The 27,680-nt window shown below is 44.0% G+C and overlaps 1 protein-coding gene across 2 annotated transcripts in view; it reads left to right on the top strand.

The window, feature by feature from the left end:
• The first annotated feature begins 209 nt into the window (after nucleotides 1-209).
• Nucleotides 210-27,680, top strand: part of smpd3 (sphingomyelin phosphodiesterase 3) — a 64,662-nt gene continuing 37,191 nt past the window's right edge. Inside the window, exon 1 of one of the 2 annotated variants that reach the window (XM_069162550.1) lies at nucleotides 210-438. The gene's annotated coding sequence lies outside the window, so the exon portion shown is untranslated. Of the gene's footprint in view, nucleotides 439-12,546; nucleotides 12,905-27,680 lie in introns of those variants that run through there. The other variant, XM_069162551.1, reaches the window with a different exon arrangement.

The following is a 27,680-nucleotide window of genomic DNA, read 5'->3' as shown; positions in this document are numbered from 1 at the left end:
ATACTTTTAACGCTTTAAACATTTGTTTAGACTGTATATGGACCTCAGCTCTCTCTCTTTTCTCTCTCTCTCTCTCTCTCTCTCTCTCCTGGAGGCGGTCACTAGGGTAGTGGGCGTGGCGTGCCGCTAGCCAGGCAGGTGACGTCAGCGGGAGCTGTTCAAAGCGGTGTGGTGCTGAAGAGACAACTCTCGTCGGCGCTCCGTCAGACAGCCAGTCAGTCCTCCCGCCCGCCCGCTTCCTCCCCTTCTCTCCCTCTCTATCTGCCTCTATCTGTCTCTATCTGTCTCTCCTGCTCACTCGGTCGGTCGGCTGCGTGCTCCGCGGCCGTCAGCGGGTCCGTGAACGCTGGATTTCACCGCCTCGAGGCTCGTTTATTAGCGCTCAGTGCGGGAGGATACAGAAGAAGAAGGAGCGCGTGCGGGAGAGATTTCTAACAAGTAAGTCGCCTCTTTTCTTTTCTATCTGTTTCCCTCTGAATGAATACTTTACACCGTTGCGGGACAGAAATGCTCATATAGCAGAAGTGAGCCCTTTTTCCCGGTTTAAATGACTCTTGTTTGTGTGAATGTGGCCGCGTTCAGGTCCATGTATGACCCGGCTGTCTGTAATTATCAGTCCCCGTGTCTTCCAGCCGCGCCTAAATCTTACCCCGAGCCTGCCTGGGGTAAAACATTTGACTCACATTTGCATGATCCAATGGTCAGACATGGTCTCTCTCTCTCTCTCTCTCTCTCTCTCTCTCTCTCTCACACACACACACATGCACGCAGGTTACACACACTGTTCTTTGCATGAATGAAAAAGGGCTCTCTCTTTCCCTTGTTATTTGTGTGTGTGTGTGTGTGTGTGTGTGTGTGTGTGTGTGTGTGCGTGTGCGTTTTAGTGTGTTTGTGCTCATCATAAACACTCTTTTCAACGTGTGTGTGGGGGGGGGGTAAGAGGGGTGGGGAGGGGGGTGGGCTACAGCTCTCTGCTCACAGACTCTTGTCAACTCACATCGATGGAGGATTTTCATTTAAATGTGGCGTGCGGTCACGTGACATTTGTAGTGGCTCTCGGTGGTTTTGATGGTGAACAGCAGGCGGCATCAGACCGAGAGGACCGGACTGTGGAAGCTGATGCAGCATCGCGGCTTGTGGTAGAAAGTGCAAGGAGGGAAAGGATCATGGTGTGTGTGTGTGTGTGTGTGTGTGTGTGTGTGTGTGTGTGTGTGTGTGTGTGTGTGTGTGTGTGAGAGAGAGGGGGGGGGGGGGTGTTGATTTGTGTCATTTCCAGAGTGCATTTAGGTGTGGCCTCTTCTCCTTTTCCTCCTCCTCCCCTCCTCCCTCCTCCCTCCTCCTCCTCGTCTTGGTTTTATTGCCTTGGGTGACGTGCTGGTGAATACAGAAGTCCGGTCGATGCTGTTAAACTGTCCCCCTCTCCTTCATCCACACACATGCTGGACGTACACAAGCCTGTGAGGCGACCGGCAATTTATTGTCTCTCTTGATTTTTGTCCTCCTCCCGACATAAACACCAACGAATGTGACAGCGGCTCTGAAGAAGACACTGCTGGTGGATGTTCGAAGCCTTTCATGACGAGTTACTTTCTTTTAACGCTTCCGCGAAGGAGGGAAGTCACACGAAGAAAGAAGAATGGTCAAGAACAAACGTGCAGAGGCTGCAGGGTGCCGATTCCAGTATTTCAACTTCCTTCAAACCCCCCCCCCCCCCTCCCACCCCCGCCCTCTCCCCGCTTTGTACACTTTGCATTAAACATTTTAAATCTGGAGCGTGAACCGAGATTGCCCCGATGACGTCAATGTGAGATTACCCCGATGACATCACCGCGACATCATCAGGGTTATGTTTCCCAGCTTTGGAAAGCGCCCATCAAAGCTCACCTCGCTGTGTCACATCCATTCAGTCAGCACGTACAAGCGCGGTGTCGCAGGAATCAGGAAGACCTGGCGAGTACGGAAATAATGTCGATTTAAATGTCGAAGACGCTTCGACTGCCGGAAAGCAGGACTTGCGACATTTTGCAGCTCCGGTAGGCGAAAGGAAACGTGGAGGGAAGTACCAGGTGTCCAGATTTAAGGCTCAAAGTCATTTTCTGAGTTCTGACTCGACCAACGTGGTTTAAAAATATCTCTGTAGAATCGTCATATTCTGTGATATTTCTGTCAAATTTGACGCAGTTGTGTTTTTTTTTTACAACCACTCGGTGGCATCGACTTGTGCAGACAAAGATGAAGACGGTGACGTCTGCTGAAATGTAAACGATTTCTTTTCTTTTTTTTTTAATCAATTCTTACCGTCTTCAAAGACTTGCTGCTCTGCTTCCGTATCACCTGCAGGGACTCCTTCACCAGAAACCTCGTGGCGGTGAGGGGGGGGGGGGGGGGTTCCTTTCCGGCAGACCTTATTTTATTCATGCGGTCAGTGTGGAAAGGGGTTACTTTTGATTTGGTGACATTTGCAAACTTTCCGCAAAACCCCGTTGTTTCCTTTCCAACGAGACGCTACGGCCGCGACACGTTGTGCGACGTCTCCGAGACGCACGCGGACCATCTTGGAAGCTTCAGCTTTTTCTTAAACTTCCCGAAGTGAACACGTGTTGACATTCGAAGCACACGGGCAGGTGGGTGAACGGTGACATCGCTGACGGGGCTGCGGGATGTTTACGTTTAAAAAAAAAAAAAAAAAAAAAGCCTTCGTCTCATTCCTCTAATTAATTCCTCTCCCGGTGGATTCAGATTCCGATCTGGGCCCGTAGCCCAACTCTTCTCCCATTTTACCCAATTATCTCTGTATTAGAGGAATCCCGGGCCTTTAGTCAAAACACCATGTTTGCTTTTTGAGTCTGTGACTTATTTAATATTGTTCTTGGCTTGCGATCGGGCTGCCGGAGCGGCAGAAGTCTTCACAATATGCCGGCGTCTTTAAACACGACGCTGAAGCTAACCCTCCTCAGTCTTCAGGCTTGCGCGACGTCTCCTCGTTTGCCAGTTTGAAGGCTTAAATCGTCGCCGTCTGTCTGACAAATTAAGACCGTGTTAGTCATAAACCTCTTGTGCCTGTTAATTTTTTTTTTTTTTTTTTTTTTTTAGCGCGAGTCTTGAGATGTGTCATTTTTTTTTTAAATAAATGGCCCTTTGTCAAAACACCGATGATTAATATCTCAGAACGGGCCTGAAGGATAAGAGATGAGAGATTTGGCTTCTGTTTGTGCTTCGTGTTCAAAATCATGCAAGAAAACGGTTCTATATTTCCCCCCCCCCCCCCCGGGAATCCCCCGCCTCCTTTGGCCTTTCTGTTGTTATTGTGGGGGAGGGAGGGGGGGGATGGGGGATAAAGGGAGGGGGAGTAGGTCAAACCCCACCCCCCCAACCCTCCACCTCCTCTTCATCTACATCCTCCAGTCTTGGCCCCCCCCCCGGGTGTCCAGCAGACCGGGTCTCTGCAGGCAGGTGGGGGGGGGGGCCTCCCATGGCTGTCCAGCGACACCTGATACTGTAGGATCCGGTTTCTGTACCTGCAAACGGGTGAAGAGACGTCCGTAACGCTCGTTGATACTTTTTACTGTGAGCCGTACTCGACGGGAGGAAAGTCATCTCAGTATTTTCATACAGGCAAGAGCTTGAAGTTTTGTCTCTCACGCTGAAAGATAATTGGCCAATCCATTTATCCACCTGTATTTAATTGGCTCAAAGGATCCCTGAGTCATTTCCTAGTGGGAACATGATTGCTTTTTTTTTTATTATTTATTTATTTTTTTCTATTGTGTGTGTTCCCAAAAGAAAATTCTCCTCTCCACACGAGGTCAGAGACACTTCAGAGACGTGGATGTTTGTCACCAACGGGACTTGACCTCCGGGTTGTTCATTTGTTGCAGCTGTTACAAAAAAACGGGAATAAAAAGCAGAAACCTCAGAGGCGGAAAAATTAAGCTTCAAAAATGCAGTTTTTCGAGTGGCCACTTGAGGCCGCCACTAAAAGCGAGTCGAACTTTGTAGGTCTAATATCCTTCTTTTGTGACAAGTGTACGGGGAATATAAATATATGTAACTCGTTTAAATTCTATTAGGGCTTGAAGTTATGCATAAATAAGGGTGGGCTACTTTGAGTGACAGGTTGGTGCTGTCACAGATGAATCATATTGCTGCCTACAGCTGTCAGCCACCAGCCTTCATTCGCTCCGCCCACTGCTCCGCCCACCGCTCCGCCCATGCACCACCTCTTTGCCCATTTTCGGCACAGTGACATTGCAAACGTGCTGATGTTTAGCGGTCAGGTCCACTGAGTTCATTAATGATATTTTTAGATTGGAGAACGGATGCGTTGACACCTCAGTGGATCTGATCTACGTCGAAAGTAAATTTGTACGTTGAATTTAAGCGTTTTGCGACAATGCCGTGGGATCGTGAAATTGCGTTCCCTTTTTAATTAAAAAAAAAAAAAAAAAAAAAATCGAATGCTGGACGTCCCTGAGTTTGGAGTTACTGCTCTCCATTTCAGTAAAGCAGCTTTAATTGTCCCCCAGCAGTCAGCAATATGCAGTGAATTACATTTTTGGTAAATATTCATCCGTTGGCTGGGGGATTCCTTCGCTTTACCATAATGAAAGTTTTTGAATTTACAGGTTTAGATGTCGGTCCGTGCGAAGAGCAAACCTCCTACGACACCACTTCTTCTTTATAATTCTCACTCAGAGATTTCTCTTGATGTGTGTGCTGAGACTTCACCCTCCAGTGGATCTCACTCATTTCCTCCACCCACCCCCCCTCCACCCCTTCTCCCTCCACTCGGTGCCCTCCCATGAGCCTGAATAGAGTTTATTGTTACGGAAAACTGGCAGCAGATCTGAGGTCAGACAAGAAGCCCCGATTTCAAAACCAACCACACAAAAGGTAGTTCAGACTGCCGCAAAAACAGCCCTTTGTTGTCACTTTTTTTTTTCTTCCAAATCTCATTTTAAAAGCTGAAATCTATACCCGTCCGCGTGCGCGAAAGGCTCGTCGTCCTTCGAATTTAGCCGCTGCGAGCCTCGAAGGGACGCGTGACACCTGCGGGCTCACGCCTGTAATCTCAAACCGTGAAGATACAAACACGGTGTGAAATGCGACTTTCCGCGGCCGACTCTCTTATTCCAACAGACTTTAGAGGCACCGGCGCAGATGAAGTCTCAATAGGAGAGCGTGTTGTACTCTATAGTGACACTCTGTTAACGGCGGTTTGACCGTAAGGTGTGAAGAGAAATGTGAAACGACCGCAGCTTCACGTTGTCCTGATGACTTCTTTTATTCAGCCGGTCGCTCGTGTTATTTGATTTCACGGCGATCTTCAGCCAAGAGTTTCGGATGTTGGAGCATGTTCTTCGCATTTTCTTAACCATAATCACACAGTTTCCCCCCCAAAACACCAACTGAGGTTTGTTTTTCTGTAACACCAACCTCGTGGGTTTCCAGATGGTTTTGTTTTCCTCAAGAACGTGAGATTAATACGTCTCAAGATGAAAAATAACGAGGCGCTGACACGCTTCCCTCTAGTGGACGGCCGTGCGTATTACATGCTCTGCCGCCACACCGGGTTGGTTTAAATTGCTAATTTAACCTCGTTGTGGCACCGACATGCAAAAATTCGGGCTTTGATAAATTATTGTAAAACTTCAGAAATGACAAATACATTTTTGTGTGTTTGCTGTTGTTCTTACTCTTTGGAAACGACACGAGCAACATGATTTCTTTCACATCGCTTAATCTGCCTTCCGTAAGTGCTTAGATTTACAACAGCGACAGAAAAATGACCCGCGTGTCGAAGAGCTAAACGCGTAATACGGGGCATCATGTTCATCAGCACGACACAAATACAGTGCATCTCTTTCACTTTCCGGGCGGCAAAGTAAATCATAACTATAAATGATTCATAAGAAATGTCGAGGTCTCGCAGTTCAGCCTCTTCTCTCCCCTCTTTAAGCCACCGACCGGGATCACCGTCGGGTTTCACATGCGTCGGACAGTCGAGTCGAGCTTCAGCAGCATCAGCAGAAAGATCCTCCAGGGTTACCTCGGCGGTGCAGCCGCCTCTGGCTCTACGTTCGAACTGAGGCTTTTAGCAGATCAGTACACATGCGCAGGCACAATTGCACAGACATATGCTGCTACTATTAATAGACCACCGTGTTTTATTATCCGGTCGGTCTTTTGAGCCTAAAATCCGAGATGAAAAGGTCACGTTGTCTCCCTCTTTCTTTATTCACACATAATTACAGAAGCTCGAGCGTCTGAGTGCAGTTTTTTTTTTGTTTTTTTTTTTGGTTACCACTTAATTTGCAGCACACTTGCACCTTATGGTGAGAGCGAGACTTTTTTTTTTTTTTTTTTTTTTTTTTGTCTCGCCGCCTGCCAAACCTCGCCGCGCATGGATTGGTGACGGAGCGTCTGTCGTGCTCCGGCGAGGAGCAGATCGGACGGGCAGCCACTCGCTGAAAGCCAGCGGGATTAGCTCATTTCATAGGATTGTCACCCAGATCCTCCGTGTTTCGTTCGGACGGCCTACTTCAGGCCACATCTGGTCAGCGCGGCGCTGCTGTACCTTGTTGAATCCGTATAAGACGAAGGGGGTGTTTAGCCAGAATACAGGTTCTAAATAAAGCTTTTTCTTTTTGGGGGTTAGTACTACGGATAATTATTTTTTTATTTTCCAACCGAATCTTTTTGATTTGTTTACGTTGAACCGTTTTGTTTAGTCTCTGTTGTGCAAAAATAACCTGTAATAAATGGTTAAGTGGATGATGCAGCCAAAATATTGCTCCGTGAACACGTAGTATTTTTTTTGTGACGATCCGTTGGTAAAATTTGGTGAAGACCACGATACCATACAGAGAAATAAGGGTACATTGCTCTCTGGTGGGCAAACAATATAACGGCACAACTGTTTGTAGATTAAGGGACTGGTTTTGAGAAATGATTGGATTATTTCCTTTCTATCTGAGACACCATTGATATGAATCTCATACATAATTTTGCTGATATTCTTGGAACAAATTCTCATTTACTCCAAGCTATCTATTTCTGCATTATGATCTTTAACAAAAGTATACTCGGGGCATATGGGCCAACAGATGTGCTAATAACAATATACTCTGATTGGCCAATATTGACGGATGGAATCGGCCGGCCGACGTATCGGTCCGGCTCAAACCATTACACCCACAGCGTTTGCAGATATATTTGTGATCTTGGTATTCGCCTATGTACAACTTTAGGAGTGGACATGATATAATTGGGAGGATGCATATCTGTAAACGGACCAGGTGTTAGTATAAAATGGAAATATGTCATAGACCCATGTTCCCTTTTTGTTTTAAGATAAAAAAAAGACAAAAAAGTTCATTTCTAGGAAAAGTAAGACGCTAACTGACTTGAGGCTGTTTATCTGTTTATTAAAATGCATTGGTTGCTTTGCATGGCAGCGTGATACTGATATGATTCAAATGGATGCAGCTTCGTTGTGCTTCATTTTTTGTTGCTTCACATTTGTTAGTCTTAGTCGACGGCTTTTAGAACAGGTTCATTAACTCGAGTGTCACTGACTCACTATAAGGCTGTCGTTTATCAGACAGGCGGGAAAGAAGATGTTTGCTTTTCTTGCGGTTTTTAAAATCTCCCTCTGGCCTGGTGATGGGGGGACACGGATTCTTAATGTTCATCATAGTTATCCCAAGTATCTCTGATTCATAGAGCCCAAGGTTGTTCATGTAGCCTCACTGTTTTTGTGACCGTCACTGACTGAATTTGGGGCTGTTTTTTTTAAAAAAAAATTTAGGGTGGATATTTAAAAACAAAAAAGAAAGTCTAAAGGCTTCATTAGATGTATCTTAAGGTCGGTGAGTTTAACCACACTGAGCTAGAACATGTAGGCTGTGTTTAACAGGCAGCTTTTACAGTATATATATATGTATATATATATATATATGTACATATATATATATACAAATTATACCCTGTAGAGTTGATTAGAGACAAGACCCTGCATCAACATTCACTTACTGATCCTTTCTCCACCCTCTTCGCTCTCCCCTTTCATATTTCTTCCCAGACCGTATGGGCTTCATCCTGCCTTCATGTGGGCGTGTGTCCTTTGCACCCCCCTCCTCCTCCTCCTCCTCCTCCTCCTCCTCCCTTCCCATCACTCCTGTGTGTCTGCCATCCTCCCGTCTTCTCTGTATCCTCCATCTGTCTCTCTCCTTCCCCTACATGCATGCTGGCAGGTTTGTGTGCCAGCATGGCAGCACGGGTGGGATGTCTGCTAAACTCAATGCTGCTTTCGGTCGTGCTTTCTCCAGAGAAGAGGCCTGATATCTAATGCTGGGAGATAGACACGGCCGGAAAACCCCCGATCCCGTGAGATGTTTTTGTTTATATTTAGTCTTGTTTTTTTTCTTCTTTTTTTTTTAAATGCCCTAAAGGAAAAATGATGGAAAAAGATTTGAATCTGACCTCGCAGGACCTTGAAACGGAAAAACAGTCATGTTTCGAAAAGAAATGTCATCAAGTGCATTAATCAAACAAAAATGTTACATTTAAAGTAAAAACATATCTATATATTTATGAATATTCTGTTTATATAATATATTATAATCGCACTTGCTTTATAAAATCCATCTGGATGGTGGGTGGTTAAGAAATAATTAAAGTGGCACATTTACTTTAGAGACACTCTGTCGTTGAGGAGAGTTAGTTGAGTTTGTCGGATGGCTTCGTCGTTCCTGTAAATGATATATTCACGTTCATGTCACCTGATCACTCCGTGTTGTTCTCACAATAACGACGTACAGACTTTGGACAGACAAATGTCACATTCGATGTTCAATGTGTGGAAGTTTCAGGTTTCAGAATACAGCTCTGCAAAGATTCTGCAAATTAAGAGGCTGATTCACTACGTCGATCGATTGATTGATATACTTTATTGGTCCCGCAAGGGGAACTTTTTTCCGATCCAGCAGCATGCAAAGATACAGGGTAAAAGCAATACAGATGACAGAATGAAAATATGAAATATAGAAATTAAAAAATGAACAGTATATGCAAATAAAATAGAATAAAATTAAACAACAGCGCAACGGCCAGCAATTTAGTGCAAAAAAAACCCCATTAAAATCACATAAGCTTGTTTTCAGTTTTTAGATGCATTTCTGCCACCTTGTGGCGGTAGTAACGCACTACCATCAGCCGCAGGTACAAAAAAAACCCAAGGAAATAAGACCAGACGATAAATTTGAAAATCGTGTGCAGCATGGAAAGTTCTCTCGGCGGAAACGCAGCTTTGCAGCGGCGCATCAGGTTCGTCCAAACAAATCACAAAATTGTCAGGTGTTTTTGCAAATATACAACCGAATGTGTTAATTCTCACTGCCCTACATTTAGTCAGGGAAGCGTCTCACAGTCAGTTGTATTAAAAAAAAATAAATAAATAAATAAAAATAAAAAAAATCATACTTTATACTAACGCAATCCGCTGGCACAGAACCATATCCCATCTGAGTCATCTCTCCTGGGTCTCTAGTGGTTTGTAGCGCTCTCATCTTTACAAAAAATAAACATGACAGAGGTCAGCAGACGTCCAGAATGCCGGTAGGCGGTAGCTGCAAGTCTTCAAATGTAACGATGTGAAAATCACGCCGAGCAGGAAACGTGAAACGTGAGTCTGCAAAGCACTTCCAATAAGCGAAAGGTTTCTCATATACGTCGATTTAATTTTTTTTTTAATGTATTTATTTATTTTTTTCCCCATAACCCACCCTGTTCTTTTTTATTTTTTATTTTTTTTATCTAAATGTTAACATCAGACACATTAAGAGGCTCTAAGAAGTAAAAGCCAACAAACCTACCCAAGGTCATCCGTCCGCTGCAGGGACGATGACTTAGCACACAATCACGCCACAGATACACATTAACCTCACTTGTGCTCTGTGACACATAGAGGAGATTATATAAATCATCTCATGCGTCATGCACACACACACGCACACACACACACACACACACTTTTCTCTTTAGCCTCTATTATAAATCGTTCTGTTGTTATGATCTGAAATCCAATTGAGGAAACGGAGTGGAGAGCAAAGGTGGTCCTGTGACCATCGCTTGAACCAGTGTCCTTTCAGTCCTTGTTGCCGTGGTACCCGGCCTTACTGTCCCCGAACATCTTCAGCAATACATTTACTCCAACGCAGCAGTTTTAAATATTTAATTCCTATGGTTGTTTTTTTTTTTGGTGGGGGGGGGTTATACCCTGTTAGTCTGAAGAGTCTTAAATCTCGAGACATGACAGCTCTCATCTCTGATTGATTGCCGAGAGGAGACGGCGCTCCCTCTGCAGCCAGCTTTTTGGACAACATCCAGAAACTTTTATTGCCTCATTTTTTGCAGAAGATTTGAGTGCCGTTAATTCTCATTCACTGCCAATGGAGGATCCACAAAACCTGCTGATAAAAATCACAGACAGAGACGTGTTGAGACGGGTCGATGTGAAACGACTCTCAAACCAAAACCTGCCACGTCAGAAAATGTAATATTCCCAGCTGCTGGACTGCAGTGGACACTACGGTAGTGAAAAGTGTTCCATTAAACGTCTTGCAGTTTTGCGAGGTGACGCGTACACAGGTTAGGGACTTCATGGAAAGTAGCTGGGAGGCTGTAAAAGAGGGAGAGGGCCAATGTAGAATTTTTGTGGAGTTTCATTGGATTTGTTTTGCAGATAACTTGTGGGAATTGACAAAAATAGCAATTGCAAAGTTCCCAGTAAATATCCCCATTGGCCAGTGCCAAAACATAACCACAAAAAAATAAAAAGAATGATGTTGTTCTACTCGTGGATATTCAAACACTGCATATCTTGACCGGAAAATGGACAATGGAAAACACGTTAATTAGCGTTTCACCAGTGCGTTGATAGATGCGTAATCCAATCAAAATTACTTTTCCTTCAAAGCATATTTGCTGTTGCAAATTGGGGGTGTGCCATAATTTGTTAGAGACAGGGTTGCTTATCATATCCAGAGAAAAACAGTTGCAACATAATTCAGCATAATGAGTAGCGAATATGTCCATTTTGAGAAAGTGGGTGTTATGAGTGATAATATCCCCAGAAAAGAGCCCCCTTTATTTATCTTTTTAAAATTTACTTTACGATTCATCCCATCCTCCCAACTCAAATAATTTGTATACGGTCCCTAAATATAAAAACAAGCTTGGTTTGTGTTTACAAAAAAAAAAAAAAAAAAAAAAAAGAATAACAGCTAATCTTGGGGAAGAAATTAAAGCAATAATTGTAAAACTAGACCATGCTTCCAAAATATAAAATATAGATGAAATATTTTAACTTATTAAATCATCATGTAAATATAAAGAGTCAAACTTAACATTTCAGATGTTAATCTTTAACCACAGTGACTCTCATTGTAAAACTGAATGGCCCAAAGTCTAAAGATAACCACATGTTCAAATTGTTTTTTTTTTTTAGGGGGACAGATTTAGAAAAGGGAACGGTTCCACTTTTTAATCCATCTGAATGAGATTGGCTGAACGCTATTTACTCTGGATTATACTCATTTTATTGAAATATTTGCATCTCGTTTCAGCTACATTTAGAGTAGACAGCTGTGCGGTGGATAGCGAGTCAAAGAGAGGGGGTGGTGGTGGGGGGGGGGGGGGGGGGAGGGGCGGGGTCACCTCCCTCCCTGCCTGCCTGCTGCTGTTGCTTTTGGCAGGTCAGTGTGAACAGACTGTGTGAACATGGAGAGATTATGTTTCCACCGCTGGTTACCTCAGCTGAGAGGTTGCACAGAGCAGGATTTGGGTTTGGTTGAGTTAATCTTCCACTCTGAGGTTTATATTTGGAGACGTTTTTGTGTGTGTGTGTGTGTGTGTGTGTGTTTATGCGCTGCCAGTCATCAATGCTGTTAACTGATCAAATCACAGGTACCCACGTCGTTTGGGGATTTTTTTTGTTGTTGTTGTTGTTGACAGTGCCGACTGATTGTTCTTTGCAAATTCTTATGTATGTTTCAACAACAGCAAAATAATAATCCCGGCTGCAGCTGCGGCCGCGTTGCCGACCCGTCTGCACTCGAAGGTGCCCTCCTGTTCCCCGAGGCCCTAATCTACTTCTTGTGTGAGGTCAGAAAAGAGGTGCTTTGGGTGGAGTCGTGCGAGTGTCAGATGTGGTGGATGTCGTTGAACCATGTGGCTTCAGAGAGGAGCGGCCGCACACTGATAACAGGGAGGAGGCAAACTCCAGCAAACGAGTCCATGTTAGGCAGCGACTCGCGCGGTCTCTCATTACCTGCGTGGACTACAGGCCATGTTCTGACCTCAATGTGTGTGTGTGTGTGTGTGTGTGTGTGTGTGTGTGTGTGTGTGTGTGTGTGTGTGTGAGGTTGGGAGGGGAGGGCTGGTAGGAGGATGAGAGTCAGCCCTGTACGGTAATTAGCGAGGTGCTGAGGTTAAAGATGACTGGGTGGGCTGCGGCTCCGCGCTCAATGTTAACCCGATTTTCAACTCCCCCCTCGTTCTCGTTCTATTCTCGGCCTCCCATGTGGTCGAATTTCAAAGCGTTTGTTTGCCGAAGTAAATGCAGCTCCACAGACGCAACCGGTACATCTGGCAGCATCGATTGAGTCGGTACGTACGGATTCTGTTGCAGGAGCGGAGCCGGACTGGAACCGGGACCCGGTGGCGTTTGACCACGAACCCGCCTGTGGGCTCAGTCCGTCGGGCCTTCAGACGCTGCTTTGTTGGGCCTGAAGAGATGCACCTTGTGGACGTAAAGCCACGTTTCCACTGCAGAAACTTTGAGGGGGACAAAGAACTTTTGAAGAACTCGGTTCCTCTACTTGTGTTTCCGGGTCTAGAACTGGTAAGAAGATTGTTTTAACCTCCTGAACATAGTACGAGTAGTACTTTTTGAGAAGCTGCAGAGCTGAACGTTGTTGATTGGTCGAGTACTCCAGCACAAGTAGTACAACTACAACTGTCCTTCTTTTAAATTCTGCAGCTGCAAACAAGTTCATTTTCTTTTTTGACACATGATGGAGCCACAGACGAACTCTTATTACAAGTCCAGGTCTAGTTGAGCATTCATACAGAGGAGAACTTGGGGAATTTGAGACTTTTTCTCAGGGGTTGGAGGAGACCAAAAACAGAGATTTAAAAAAGAGTCCGTGGAGAGAAACATGACTCCAAATGGATGCTAACGTAGCTCTGTTAGCTCGATATGTAAATAGCCACCCGTTTGCAACTATGTTTGACATAAAACAACTTCATGAGGCGATATTGTTGAGCGCCAACGGCGACACCGAGGCAGGAGAGCAGTGAAACTGAACATAAATAGAAGTGAGCTGCTGTCGCTCTCTTAGCGTAAGCGATTTACAAGTGTGAGCTCCGACACTTCCCAGCTTCGCTGCCAGCACCTAATATCACACAATACGGTATGCAAACAGTTACGTGGGACCGAGATGAATGCAGGACACCGAGCGGTAAATAACGGGGGGAACCGACGAGATTACGCGTTTCAAAAACAACGACCGTTTCAGCCTTTCATCCAAACCGTCGAACTGAAGTCAGCAGAAACCCCAAAACGCAATTCAAGCCACGCTTCATGACTGAAATCGTGAACATTTACAGGTGAAGATTGGGGAAATGTAATTGTTACTGAAGGCGAGGAACTCCAAAAAAAAAAAAAAAAAAGGGCCAACTTCATACACTCGCAATAATAATTCATATTTGTTGTTCGGCATTTCCTGTCTTCTACCTTTTTGTCTTTAACGATTAGATCAAACTGCAGAGCCTCCAGTCGCTCGTAATTAGCGCTCCGTCTTGTTTTCGAGGCGTCGTCCGTCCGTCCGTCCGTCCGTCCGTCCGTCCGTCCGTCAGTCAGTCATCATCTAATCAAGCTGCCTGCAGCTTAACAAAAGATCCAGGCAACGACGAGTAGTAAAACCGGATCGACTGTCATCTCCGATATGTCAGCTTTTTGTTTATGTCTTGTTCCCATGACAGAACGGCGACTTTGCTTCAATGAACCGCAGGCTGTTGTTGTTGTTGTTGTTGTTTTTGGGTTGTTTTTTTTACCGAGGATACTGAAAGGGAACACTACCCATGATGCAGTGCTCTCACGGGCGCAAAAACATAGTTTAAATAAAATAGCACCGTTACAAACTAACACTTGCGGGCTGTCTTTTAAAAAGGTCAGTTCGTGGTTTTATCGATTCCCTCGAGCCGACAGTGAGCAGTCCTACTACGCTGATTAATTATACGTTTTACATGCTAAAGACTATTTTATATGGATAGGGATCATCCGGGCTTCTACGAACGATGTGTTGTCAATGCATTTGTATTTATATATAGCATGTTGCTACCAAATAATAAGTGGAACAGATATTTCCTAATATGAAACAAATAAAATGAATAAACAAATTTATTTCCTAAATGTAGCTTTACAAGTCTGGCAAACTGTCGGTAAAGGCCGTATTTTTATTTCCCCACCCCCGGCACATCCTTTTTTTTTTTTTTTTTTTGGTGAAACATCCCTGTAATATCTCGTGAAAGGAAGGATTACAGAACAGCCCATGGATTCATAATTCAAGATGACTTTACGGCTCCCATGGAGAAATTTGTATTCGGAAATAAAGCAAGTACATAAAAAATTACACAGCTTTAGTGCTTAAGCAGTCTCGGCACAGTGTGGAGTCGCACACTTTAAATTTGATCTCCTTGCTGTGTGTTGTAACCTACACTTGAAGATTTCTACAGCAAATGTGCTTTCTGTATCTAGAGGAAGTCGTACCAGATTAAGATCATCGCAGCGGTGTCGCTTCCTGCATTGCATAATATTCATAAAAACTGCATACGGCTAAAAAGAAAAAGAAACAAAAAAAAAAAATCCTCGGGCTTGTCGCCGCCCTGAATAATGTGAACCGAAGAATTAGATGAACCTGCTCAGGAGATAATACCAACCATTAATCCGCAGTTCAGCCAGCCTCTAAACCTGTGATATTCATCAGAAGGAATTTAAGACCCGGCTTGATTCTTCAATCCTTCTGGTGAGTTAATACGCTGAATATCACGAGTCATATTTTCCAAAGCAAATAACGTCAGATGGTCTTTAGAGTTTTATTTCGGTAGCATCGTTGCTATAAATACCTCGATTCTTACTTGCGAGTAAAACACGAGAAAAACGAGTAAAGACAACATTATACTATATATATATTATATGAAATTCAATCCTAATTATATATTCTCACGGACAAGGTCGAGTGATATTTTCTAGCGATGAGCCGGGTGTGTTGTCATGGTGACCTGAGCACGTTTCAAATGTTCAGTTGACCAATCAGATCGCTGGGTCGGAGCTACTTAATATTATCTGACGCATAATGGGGACGTTCCCTCTCCTCAGCTACCTGGACGCACGAGTGGCATTTATAGTCTGGAAAATGTGTCACGCAATACAGTTATATTCATATATGTGTCTTGTTATTTTATTTTTTTTGTATCTTCACTTCCTTTATATTGAGTTCTCAAACAAGAAATTTAACATTGTAATTGTGTCTTAAATTTTTAAAAAAAACAACAATAATAATATCCACTATTGTGTGGAAATGTAAGAGGACATGTCATTTTCAGGCCCTTTCTCTCTCTCTCTCTCTCTCTCACCCAAACACTTACCTGTGTTTGCCATGGCCTGAACTTTGGGCTGTTTCCATAGCAACATTCATCACGCTCGGTGACGGTGACGAGCGAGCCGGCGGTTCACAGCTCCTGTCTTCCCTCCACAATCACTGACTTATCTCCTCCTCTCTTTCATTTTTCCTTTTTTAATTAGTTCTTACCAACTATAACACCCCCACCCCCACCCCACCCCCCCACCCCCCGAACGTCGTCTATAAAGCCCGACTGGGCGAGAAAGACTCCGCTTTATTTGTTCGGCTCGGTGTTTCAAGCTCACGGGCAGAATATCGTCCGGACCCGGCAGCTCTTTCTGAGCCGATGGCTTTGGGGTGCTGCCCGGAGGGACCCAAACGCACCAAATTGAAATGGGACATCGCTGAGATATGGAGCATGCATTATGCACAAGGCAGGAAAACGCCGTCACAAGTATGATAAATAATGACAAGGAGAACGAGAAGAGGTTTTGGTTGTCATGGTAAAGATCAGCACAGGCAGTAATAGCAGCATGAAGGGAGGCAGCAATGGCGCCGGTCCTCCAGTTGATGCTCAAGGACGAGGAGACTGTAAACTTCACATTTGATAGATGAGACTAACATACTTAGTTATTCTTTCTTAAGGAGTATTTGCGGCTTCAGGCACTTCGGCATCCGTCTCATTTTTCAGACCCGGGAAGTCACGTCCACTTTTATAAACCATCTGCGGTTCAGATACATCGTCTCGTTCTCTTATCCTCTTCTGTGATGGTTTAAAGATTTGAGAGAATTAGCAGCATCTGCTGTTTATCTCCGACAAATCAGTAGCGGCAGGCAATAAGTTGTGTTTTCCTTTTCCGATTTTCTTAAAAATGTATCTTTTAACTCGTAAACGCACTCGGCTTTTTGTCTTTCTGCTCGTCGGTGCTCCGCAGGATTAATCAGAGAAAAGGAAAACGACTGCTGAAAAGATGCCAAAAATACTCATTTAAGCTGAAGTGAAGTGATAGTTCTTTGTTGATTCTTCACTGCAAGTGACAGACAGTCCTTTTACTCACTGTTGATTCTAGAAATAAAGGTCAGTGCGACTTTTAACGTAAATAGCTTGTAAAGGAAATCCAACACTTCCACCGTGGCGTCGTACAGTTTGACGTCTTTCCCCTTGACGTGTTCACAGATTGCGTCCCCGAGCTGACGTGGTGTGTTTTTATTCTTTTTTTTTGTGTTCAGAGAGCAGAGTTGAACCTCCGTCTCGGTTCCGCTTTTCAAAAATAGAAATTCTCTCTTCCTTGCGCGTCCGTGTCCAAGTGTGTGTGAGGAAGTTGTGTTTGGGGAAGGCAGCGCTCCCGCCCGGTGACCCGCGCGCTAGGTTCAAGAAGCTCACGGGAACCCAAATGCTGCACCTTCGCTGGAGTTCCTCGCGTCGCGGCGCGGCGCGCTGCGTAGTCAAAGCGGGTCTGTTTCAGCCCTCCGCCGTCGACTTTACGCCAGCGTTGAATGTTCAGCTGATGTACGACTTCCCGTGTCGTAACCGCCAGCTCACGAGTTCCATTTGAACGCTGCACTAGACTGACGAACTAAAATACAGACACAAAACTATTTGAGAGCCTTTTGGTTTTTTCCTGTCAGTAATATGTCGGGTTTTTTTTTTTTAAAGAAACTCTCAGTAACTTTCTGCTATTAAACATTTCCCCTCCTCTCATCTTCTTCTTCCTTTTGAAGCTGTCTGAGGTACTAATTTCAGTTCAAAGACAAACCTTTCTTGCTGGTTTGGTTCTCAAATGCACGTGGGAACGGATTTTCTGCTTCTTTTTTTAATTTTTTAAATACCGTTTCACTTTACAGTTCAGCATTCACAACCTGTTGTGGAATTTGAAAAAAAAAAGAAAAAAAGTAAGTCTGTTTTTTGTTTTTTTTAACTGTGTCAAAGCTGAGGCGCTGTACTGGGTTTTCTTGCGACATAAAAAAAAATATGACCTTGCTACTGTGAGCATGCTGGGAAATGACCACAAGCAGAATGTTTTCCTAATTTAGGCCACATGATTGTAGGTTACTCCGTCTTTTTCTTCTTCTTCTTCTCTCTTTTTTTTTTTTTTTTTCTCGGCTGTGTGGGCAGGAACCCATTTAAAGCCTCGGCTCATGAGAAACACTGAAACATATGTGACAAGCGGATGTGAAATACGTTTCCGCGGCCCGACCGGGAGTGAATTGTTCTTGCGGGATTTTGTTTTGACAGCGGATCAACACGCAGCATGTTAGCTGTTACAAACGCGGCGCAAATCGATGCCGAGCGATCCATACGGCTCCGTCTGCAGCCGGCCGCGCAGCCGAGTACGGTGTGGGAGTGTGTTTCTGACCGATGCACCGTATATGCGAGTGTGTGGGTTGTTTTTTTGTTTTTTTAAAAAAGACAAAACAATGTTTAGGCTGGCGTAGTGTGTGTGTGTGTTTAAAATGTGTGTCTCGTTGCCCCGGTGGCGTATCGATGAATCGGGTGAAACCTCGTGCGCGCCCCGCCTCCTCGCGGCCTTATTGTGTCGTCTGTACAAGCGAGCGCGCACGGGCTCGCACGGAGGTCAGAGGTCATTGGGACACCGAGGCGACGAGATTGAAACTGAATGGAGAGGGTGAAAGGAAGGGGGGGGGGGGGGGGGGGGGAGAGCATTTCATGCGTGCAGAAGCTCGTGTTTGTCGGGGGATTTCTCCTCGTGCGTATCCGTCCATCTGCTGTCCCGCTGAAATCCATGTTTCACTGCGTGATTCGTGCATACACATATTTGTCTTTGCCATTTGCCGGTACATGCGGCTCGTATAGAGGCTTTGCCACTTGCCACACAAATCTCTGGAACCATCTGACATGTAATCTACAAATACCATCGATATATATATATATATATATATATATATATATATATATACTGTATATATATACAGCAACCAAGAGAAGGCCTGCGAGGCTTCCTAAGGGACTGTATGTGCTGGCGTTTCGTGGCTTAATAATGATAAATACGGCAAGTGTCATTGTCATTAGCTCCCATTTGAGAGAAAACGCATAGCGTGAAGCTTTAAACCCTGTAAAGCTCGATCACTTTGACTCGCGCTGGTGCTTCGAGCTGTTTAAAATTAATGAAACAATGGCCCTCTTTTCATTGCAGCTGTTATCTTTCAAAGTCGAGTGAATTCCTCGACTCGCCGTTCGCCGTTTCCGGTCTCAGATATCTGCACGTCGGGCTGCAAGGGTCACACGGAGGACGCGGCTCCAAAAGGCATTCAACTCACCTTTTAAGAATGATCCGCTTGAAGTTGATGGCGAAGCTGATGTGGAAGTGGTGGACATTAATATTATGTATTTTTTTTTTCTTTTACATGAAAACAGCGCCCACATTACCCACAATGCAACTTGACCGCAAATTAGCAACCTCTCTTTTTTTTTTTTTTCTTTTTCCACATAAGCAAAAGAAGGATGCATTTTACTACATACCTCAAAGAACAAGCAATACACTTACAATACAAGCTTGCAATACAAGCAATGAGAAAGTCAAGACAGTCATAGTGATTTGTTTTTGGGTGATTGAATTTTTTTTTTTTTTTTTTTTTCAATTTATAATGTCCAAAACTCACAAAGTTTCTTTCAAGGCTTTTATGTTGATTCGGCTCAGTTCGGTCTTCCGTTTCAGACGAAACGATCTGACAACAACAAGCAAAGCCTTTTATTTTTCTACTTTTAAAGTTAGATTTTGTTGTTATTGTAGTGGTACTTTCATGCCAGTTTCAAGAACAGTTATGAAATCCGCAGAGTATTTCGTGTAGTTTCTAGCGTTTGTGTCTCTAACAGGAAGCCCCTCGTGTGAAATTAGAGGTTTTAAGATTTCATGTTTTATGTCATGTCTTGTTCCTAAACCGAGCTGATTTAAAAGAAAAATATTGTAGATTTTGCCTCATTTTAAGATGAAGCTTGTAAGTAATTTTGTTTCACCTTTTTTGTTGGTTTTTTGTCCCAATTCAAGATTAATTAGATTCCCAGCCAATAATCTAGTTTCAAGCATCTTTAACTTGAACGTCTCAACCTGACCGGTCATTTAATACTCATCCCATTTTTCTTGCTTGAAATAACGAACAGAATATTTGATTTTCCGTTGCTTTTTTTTTTTTTTTTTTGTGGGGGTATTTTCCAGGGTCCAGTCACGTAATATTGAGCAGACCGGTCCCACGCTGACAGCCATCAGTCTGAAGTATTGATCCGCTTCGCACCCTCCGGCTGCCCCGGATCACGAAGGACAAACACAAGTGCATCTGAGCTCCACTGCTGCTCGTGCTCTGCGCACACATGGACGGCTGCCAACAGGGCTGTTGGGTAGTTGTGAGTCATGATTGAAATCCCGCTGGATGTAACGTAGGAAGGAGGAACTCTCTGGGAAGGTCTGAATGGATCGTCTTCCAGCGGCTGTCAAACGGACACGCGGCGTTGACCACGGCGACAGATAATGATTTGCAGTAAGCGAAGGAGGGAAGGCATTAGTAAGTCGTTAGTGTAATTGAGTGGTTTCATCGTCTGCTTTGAAGGTAACTTTTTTTTTATTTAAGCCGCCTCCCCGCTCCACTGTGACACCAATTAGCGGCGAACAGTGAGTAGTTCGAACTGACCGAGCAAAGCACAAAGAAGATCGTTATTGATCTGCCTTCACATCCTCCGAGCTTTTATCTGACAAACTTCTTGTGTCTTCATTTAAAAAAAAAAAAAAAAATCAAAAAAAGTTACCAGGCCGTTCATTTTAGGAGTTTATGTGTTGAAACAAAGGGTTGAGGCCGAACAGAAGAAAGAACAAAGGCAGGCGGAGGATGAGGAGGATCTTGTGGATCTGTGATTTCTGCCTCGTAGTTCATCTAATGAGATGACGAAGGAAGATGATGGCGGTGAAAACTGAGACTAACGGCGAAGAAACGGGCCACAGAAGCTCAAATACGAACCTGAATCTGTAATTTACACTGAGGTGTAAATGCATCCACGAAGCATTCAAAACTCCGGCTGCTCAAATCACCAAATGGTGCTGAAACCAGCCATTGTTCTCCGTCTCATTAAAGCAACGAGGAACAAAATGGCCCCGGAAATGTCTGCACATATAATCAAAGATGAGCCGCATGAGCGCTTATCTGATGCCCGATCAGCTGATTGATCTGTACGGGTGACGGAGCGCCATGTAAAGATGACAAAAAAAGATAAAAGTTCAATCTCATTTTCATGTGTTCGTTTATGATTAGAGCCCAGAGTTATTGTATTCTGTCCTACAAAGTCAGATAGAAGTACAGACACGGTGTAGTTTAAAGACTGACACGCAAATATTTAAATTGTAAAACCTTGTTTTTATTCTAACCAAAAACCTCATGTCGTGTTTGTGTTACGATGAAAAGCTCACCGGGAGAACAAATATCTTCAACCAAAAAAAAAACATGTTGCTTTCTCGCTAAATTGAACTTGATTATCAATATCAATTATTGGTAATTACTTAATGTAATGTTATGAGCCCAATTAATCACAGCACAGGTTGAATAAAGTGCTGCGCATAATCAACCAGAATTAAAGCAGTCAGATGGATTAATATGTCTCTAATTAGATGAATTTACATATGATTAAACAATAACTTTAAACAAAATTACGTCCATTTCACTTGGGACAGACTTGGCAGCTACAATTCTTCCTTTCATATTGATATTTGATTTTATAGTGAATAATCTTTAAAGTTTCCATCTGTTCTATGGAGGTATTTTGGTGTCTTTCAGCTCATTGTTTTGGTTTTACAGCCTTCAGTGTTACTGTTTTTGGCGAGATGGTTGAACCCAAAGCAGAGCTAAAAGCCTAAATTAATTAATAGATAATAAAAAATGTTTATCGCATGTTTAAGTTAAGTTACATTTCTGTCCGAGTTGCGGCTGCTTCTTTGTGTAAAGCCGACTAGCAAGCGACTAGCTTCAGCACGTGAGATGTTCAGGGAACACCGGTGAATTATAGTCTCTAGCTTTAGCATCTATGCGAGGCGTTAAGGTAAATATCGGTTCATTGTAACATCTCATGATAACTTGTGTTTGAGGCGTTCGGAGGACATCCGTTAATTGTAGCTACACAAAAAAAAAAAAAGGTTACACTCTCCCCCCTCTAAACTGCATGAAAATTCAAGACTTGTACTGTATATATTCTTTTTCTTTTTTTTTTTTTTTAATCTTAAAATCAATATTATAAAGCTGTTATTGGAATAAGTATCATTCAGGAAGCGGCATCGAAGTCGAGGCGTCTTTGACGGTATGGGAAATTTCTGAACATGAGCGCCAATGAGCCGTCAACACAGGAATCGTTTCCATTTCCAATCGTTCATCTCGGCGGTTGCTAAAGGACCTACTGCGTCTTCGCTTTTGCATTTAAATCCGATTCACCCAAAACGGACGTGAATCGGAGGGACTCTCGTCTGTACAAAAAAAATATCCCCGGCACCGACGAAAAGCACTCGGTTGCACAGACGAGTCGCAGAGAGGCTGTCACACGGCGGCTGACGACACGCTTGATGTGGGCACTAAATCAAAATCAGGTTAATGGCAGAAAAAGGACTCTTAACAGCCGCCTTTTGTGTTACGTAAAAGTCCAGGGGTGAAGCAGCGCCGCTCTCGCCGAGCGATTTTATCAGATCATGTGCTGGGAAAGAGAGAGAGAGAGGCGGTGAAATGTGGGTGAGAGCGAGACTCAGACATGAAGGAGAGGACGACATGAAACAAAAGGTCACGGGTTAAAATCAGAGCAAAAATGTCACTCAGTTAAAGGAACATCGCAGTGATGTTTTAAGCCACTTATTTCAAATTATATATATTTACTGCCGACTGTTCCCAAAACCGAAGTTGAGCTTTTTTTTTTTTTTGAATGTAATTTTCTTCATCGTCCGTCACAACGAGCTTCGCGTCCGCCCTCGTTTTTTGTCCGAATGTTGGAGGAGAACAGGTGTTTTTCATGAGCTTTTTGTACGAGTCACGTTTCTTTTCACATCTAATGTTTACAGCATTTTTTATTTTTTTTTTTGACGTCAGACGCTAAATGTTTATACGATTAGAAACCCCCCCCCCCTCCCTCCCTCTCCAAAACCCACCCCGCCTGTGGTCCCGCCTGCCGTGACTCAGCCCTCTCGCAGTTCATTTGTTGCTATCGGAGCGGCAGCGTTGCTCAAGAGCAGGTGGCAGCGGCTCCTGATCGAGTTACAGCACTCATTACATTGTGCCTCACGGCGATGAGTATTATATGCCTCCGCTAACCGCGTTAAACGTTCGCGAAGGAGACGGAGAGACGGGGGGGGGGGGAGACGGAGGAAGAGGAGGGTGGTGCAGTCTCTTGACAGCCTTCATCTCGACCTTATCGAGTCGGTCTGGGAATCGCGTGAAGACGCGAGAAGAGGAGCCGAAATCCACAGAAGACCCGTGACAAGTTCTTCCGAGATGCTCGAAACGAGCCTCCCTGCCAAGTACTTAAAAAACAAAACAACGACTGGAGGACTCGTGCAGTTTTAAAGACGAAAGTTTGCTCACACCGGATAGTTGCAGTTATAAGTTAATCGAGAAATAAAACCTGTTCGTGGCATATTCTTACTTTCGGTGCCCGAAACCTTCGACGGCTTCCCGAGGCGATCCGCGATGCTGCTGTGAAATATCGAGGCCAATCAGCTGCGGGCTCTCGTCCCGCTGATGATAAATAATTTGACAGTTTATCTAGTCCAGTCGAGGAGTCAGAGCGCTCACGGGAGTTGTTGTTCAGCCCCGCCGGTGTCCCACGGGCCGCATTTCAGCCCAGATTGCATTGTTGTTGATGGAAACATGTCGCCGACAGTTCTTAATTGATTGGAAAAACAACCGTCCGGGGGAAACGGCACGTGACGCGGGTGTCGTCGGCGTCGAGTACAGCTCCCGCTGGGCCGTAAAGCACGAGCTTAAACAACCGACGTGCTTCAGTGTGGCAGCGCACATGCAAACCGCTTTGCGTGTGCGTCGCCGCGACAACGTGTCGCACGTTACACAAAACGGCATCGGCGTGTGTGCGAAAGCCGGAGCTGCGTCCGTGTGTGTGTGTGTGTGTGTGTTTCCTGTACAGTGACAAGCAGCCACAGTAGTACAGTTACTAAGTGCATGTGACTGGGTCACCATGACAACAGCACTCCCCGGAGCATGCTTTTGAGCAGAGTGACGTCACTGGCCTTTGCGTGCGTGTGCGTGTGTGTGTGTGTGTGTGTGTGTGTGTGTGTGTGTGTGTGTGTGTGTGTGTTCATGTGTGTGAGTTGCATGTAGCTGAATTAACTGCTGCTCCTGCAGAAGGCGCTGAAAACACGGAGGAAATGAAGATAAGCAGAAACAAAGAGGAGTCGAGACAAAAGACTGGCAGCGAGCAGAATGAAAGGATGCGTGTAGATGTGGAGAGAGAGTGAAATCGCTCTGATGTGCGCTCCGCCACTATTTTAGTTTCTGGCAGATGGCCTTATTTCTCGTATCATTACTCCCTCACCACAGATTTCTGAGCTGTTTTTGTGTTTGTGTGTATATGTATATGTATGTGTGTGTGTGTGTGTGTGTGTGTGTGTGTTGTGTTGTGTTGGTCGCTCTGTTCTTTCTCCTCAATAACAAATAAGGGCATCGATCGCTGCTCCGCTCCGTTCAGCCACTGCTGTCCAACATGTACACGCATGCACACACACACACACACACACACACACACACACACACACACACACACACACACTCGTCGGTGCGCGCTCGTCGACCGACGAGCAATACGACCCCATTGACTTTCTTGCGGACACACACACACACACACACACACGCGTGGACTGCAAGCGCTCACACACAGTTTTCCTGTTGTTTATCCAGACAGACGGTATTGATTGGGGCTGAGGTGGTGTTGGAAGGGTGAGGAGGGTGGAGGGGGGGGCAGATTTGAACAAACTACAGTTCCCATGCCGACGCGGTCATTTATCACCGACGTCCCGGCTGTCAGCACGTCCTAACGAGCGCCGCGCTACAGCGAGGTGTTCATCCTGTTTGCGTCATTAGTCAGTCGCTCCAGGAAATCGTCATCATTAACGCAAACTCTGCAATATTTGGCACGATTAACTCCTCCTTTACAATCACCGTATCATTTAAAAAAAAAAAAAAAACTCCGGAGGAAGCCGGAACAAGCAGAAAAAAAACAAAAGTGATGAGGTGTTGCGGTAAATGTGGTTTTCACATTAAAATGTTCTAATTAAACGCTTCTTATCAACGGAAGTGATTACATATTACTGTACGCTAAAACATTTTTTTATAGACGCGTCAAGCTGTAAGAGGCAGCACGTTGGTTTTGTGCATGCAGTAGTGTTGAATGAACATTAATAAAACAGCTTCTAACGCTTTTATTTTGACGGCTGATGTCGTCGTTGTTTTTTACATCAGTCACAGACTGTTCTGTAAAGCTACGTCACTTTTATGATTTTTTTTTTTGATAACTGTAAGCCTCATGGTTTTCTAAGTTCAATAAATAAATTTAAAAAAAAGATTAAAACAAAAATATTTCTACGATGTGCAGCATGATTATTATCAACGGTAGCGATTATGTATTTATTCCTTTATCGGGTAATGCTCGAAACATTCACATTTTTCTTTCTTGACTTTAAATTCTTCATATTTCTTTCCGTTTTACGCAAAAAAAACTCCTGATTTTGATTATTTTTGATCCGAACAGTTGCACACACAAAAAAAAAAAAAAAAAAAAACTCGCCGTAATCCTGGAGGGACTGATGAAGGATGTGAAAGTGTTATTGTTGGCTCTCCAAAAACTGCATTTCCAAAGACGCTCGTCTCCCTGCACGCTGCTGCGAATGCATACTGGGCTTTATGAATTAGAGCTCCAAGATAAAAAAAAACAAAAACGCTTCTATCCCCCCAGCAACGCGTCATACGTCATACTTAGTTTCACTCTGTTGTTCATTATGTATGCAGATGAGTGAAAGGTAATGTCGTTGTTTTTGCCGCATTAGGAGAAAACAAACTCCCACACGGCTCGGCGATGGAAGCATCACTCATCCTATTGTATTCACGTTGGACGTTAGATTTTCATCTCTCTGTAATGTAGAACAGGGCGCTCTCTGAGGATCCATTAATAGCACGAAGCGCAAAGATAACAAAGTATAAAGTCTTCTAAAACGCCACTTCACGGTGACTGAGTTTGTCCTTTGGTATTTCTGAGAAGTTTAATGGAGTAATTTTGGTTAAAGGTCGATTAATTTTATCATCGTGAAAAAACACGCACCGCACATCAGTTTTGATATAATTATGATGTTTTGCAGTACTATTTTACATGTAGGCATGTTTATTGATGCTGCAACAAATGTCTGGGAATAACCTGTAATTTTACATAAAGAGTCCATTAAACAACGACTTGTAGCATGAAAAGCATCATTATTAATCATTTATCACCCACTCTGCACTTCCCCTCCCGACCACAGAGCTTTTTAGCCTCTTTTATCTGGTTTTGATGTTAACAAAATATCATATTTTGGTCATTTTGTGTCTCATTTTGTATTGGCTGTTTGGAGTCTCTTTGTGGTTGTTTGTAATTAATCATAATTATAATATAATCTGGCCCTGCAACAGAAGCATTTTATATTCATAATGGCTGCTCGCTCCAGGCAGCTAATATCTGTGTTTACTTTCTGTCACACCCAGAAACAAGCATTCAATATGATTAATGTGAAAAGAAGCTGCAGGGGGATCCTGCTTCTTTTTCTCTTTTTTTTTTGTGCATTGGTATATGTTGTTTTGTGTGACTGCTTGTTTACACATATCTCCAGAAAAGTGGTGGCGAGTGTAAAGTTCCAAGAATAGACACGTTAATGGGAAATAAACCAGGTTTAAAAACACCAGAATAACCCTTTAAAAGTCAGTAAACGCTCAAAATACTCGAACAAACTTGTTCAAATAAGCTTGAACTGAACGGTTTATTTCACATCCTCCTGGACACACACGGCAACAACAAACAAAAACAGCTGTGCCATTTCTGTGGAGGATGATCAATAAAATTGATTCGCCTGCTTTGCCATTTGACCTCTGACCTCCGTCTCCGGCCCTGCAGTCCGTCACGGAACCCCAAAAATTGATTTCCCTAGAATTGTGAAAGTAAAAGCGCTGCCAGTGAACACAGGAGAGACTTTGAGAGACGCAATATTTGTCTCGTTGTTCCTCCGCAGCAGCAGAATTTCCGACATAAACAGCAGCTTTAATTAGCACACTTCAGCTCCTCCAAACAAAGGATGTCTCCGTGGTACAAAGTGACTCAGTGTAAACATGTATACGTCTGACTCGGCACACCTTTCAACTTCTTTCTGCAACTCGACGCGAATGTGTGTTGTTGTTGTTGGTTGTTTTTTTTAATGTCTGCTGACGTCTCTCTCAGATCTTTTGCCACGGCTGTGTATTTCCGTCTCTTCCTATAAAACCATGTGTTCGGGTATATAAATTATGCCCTGCTGCGTTCCCCCTCACCCCCACCCCCCACCCGATAAGGCCAAGTGTGACAATTTGCGCTCGCCTGATATATCAGCTGTGATTGATGGCTGTTTTTCTGGAGTTTTGCTCGTTGATAGCGTCTGCAGTTTCCCCCAAAAAGGAAAATAATCCTTCACAAGATCTGAGGAGAGCGGTCTTGTTAGAGAGTGGAAGCCTTTTTTAAATGCCGCGGGTCATGGGATTTAACACTTCAAAACGAAGAGAGGGAAAACGAAATGCACACAATGAGCAAAGCCTGGAGGGCAGTTAAAGGTTGTCTTCCCTCTCCGCTGGCCAGCTTCACCCTCCGACGCTTGTCAATCATTTTTTTTTGTGAGCCTTGAAATGGCATCGAAGGACGACGGGAAATGCCACCAGCAAGCAGTGTAGATGTTTAATAACTTATCTTTTTTTCTGGCTTTTCTTCTTTGTTGTTCTTTCCGCTTTTATCAT

Source organism: Embiotoca jacksoni, unplaced genomic scaffold (genome assembly GCF_022577435.1).
Source record: "Embiotoca jacksoni isolate LCO1_2020_lvr unplaced genomic scaffold, fEmbJac1.0.p SCAF_3, whole genome shotgun sequence".
Taxonomy (NCBI): domain Eukaryota; kingdom Metazoa; phylum Chordata; class Actinopteri; family Embiotocidae; genus Embiotoca; species Embiotoca jacksoni.
The sequence above is the reverse complement of the archived record's forward strand: the minus strand, read 5'-3'. Positions and strand labels throughout refer to the sequence as shown.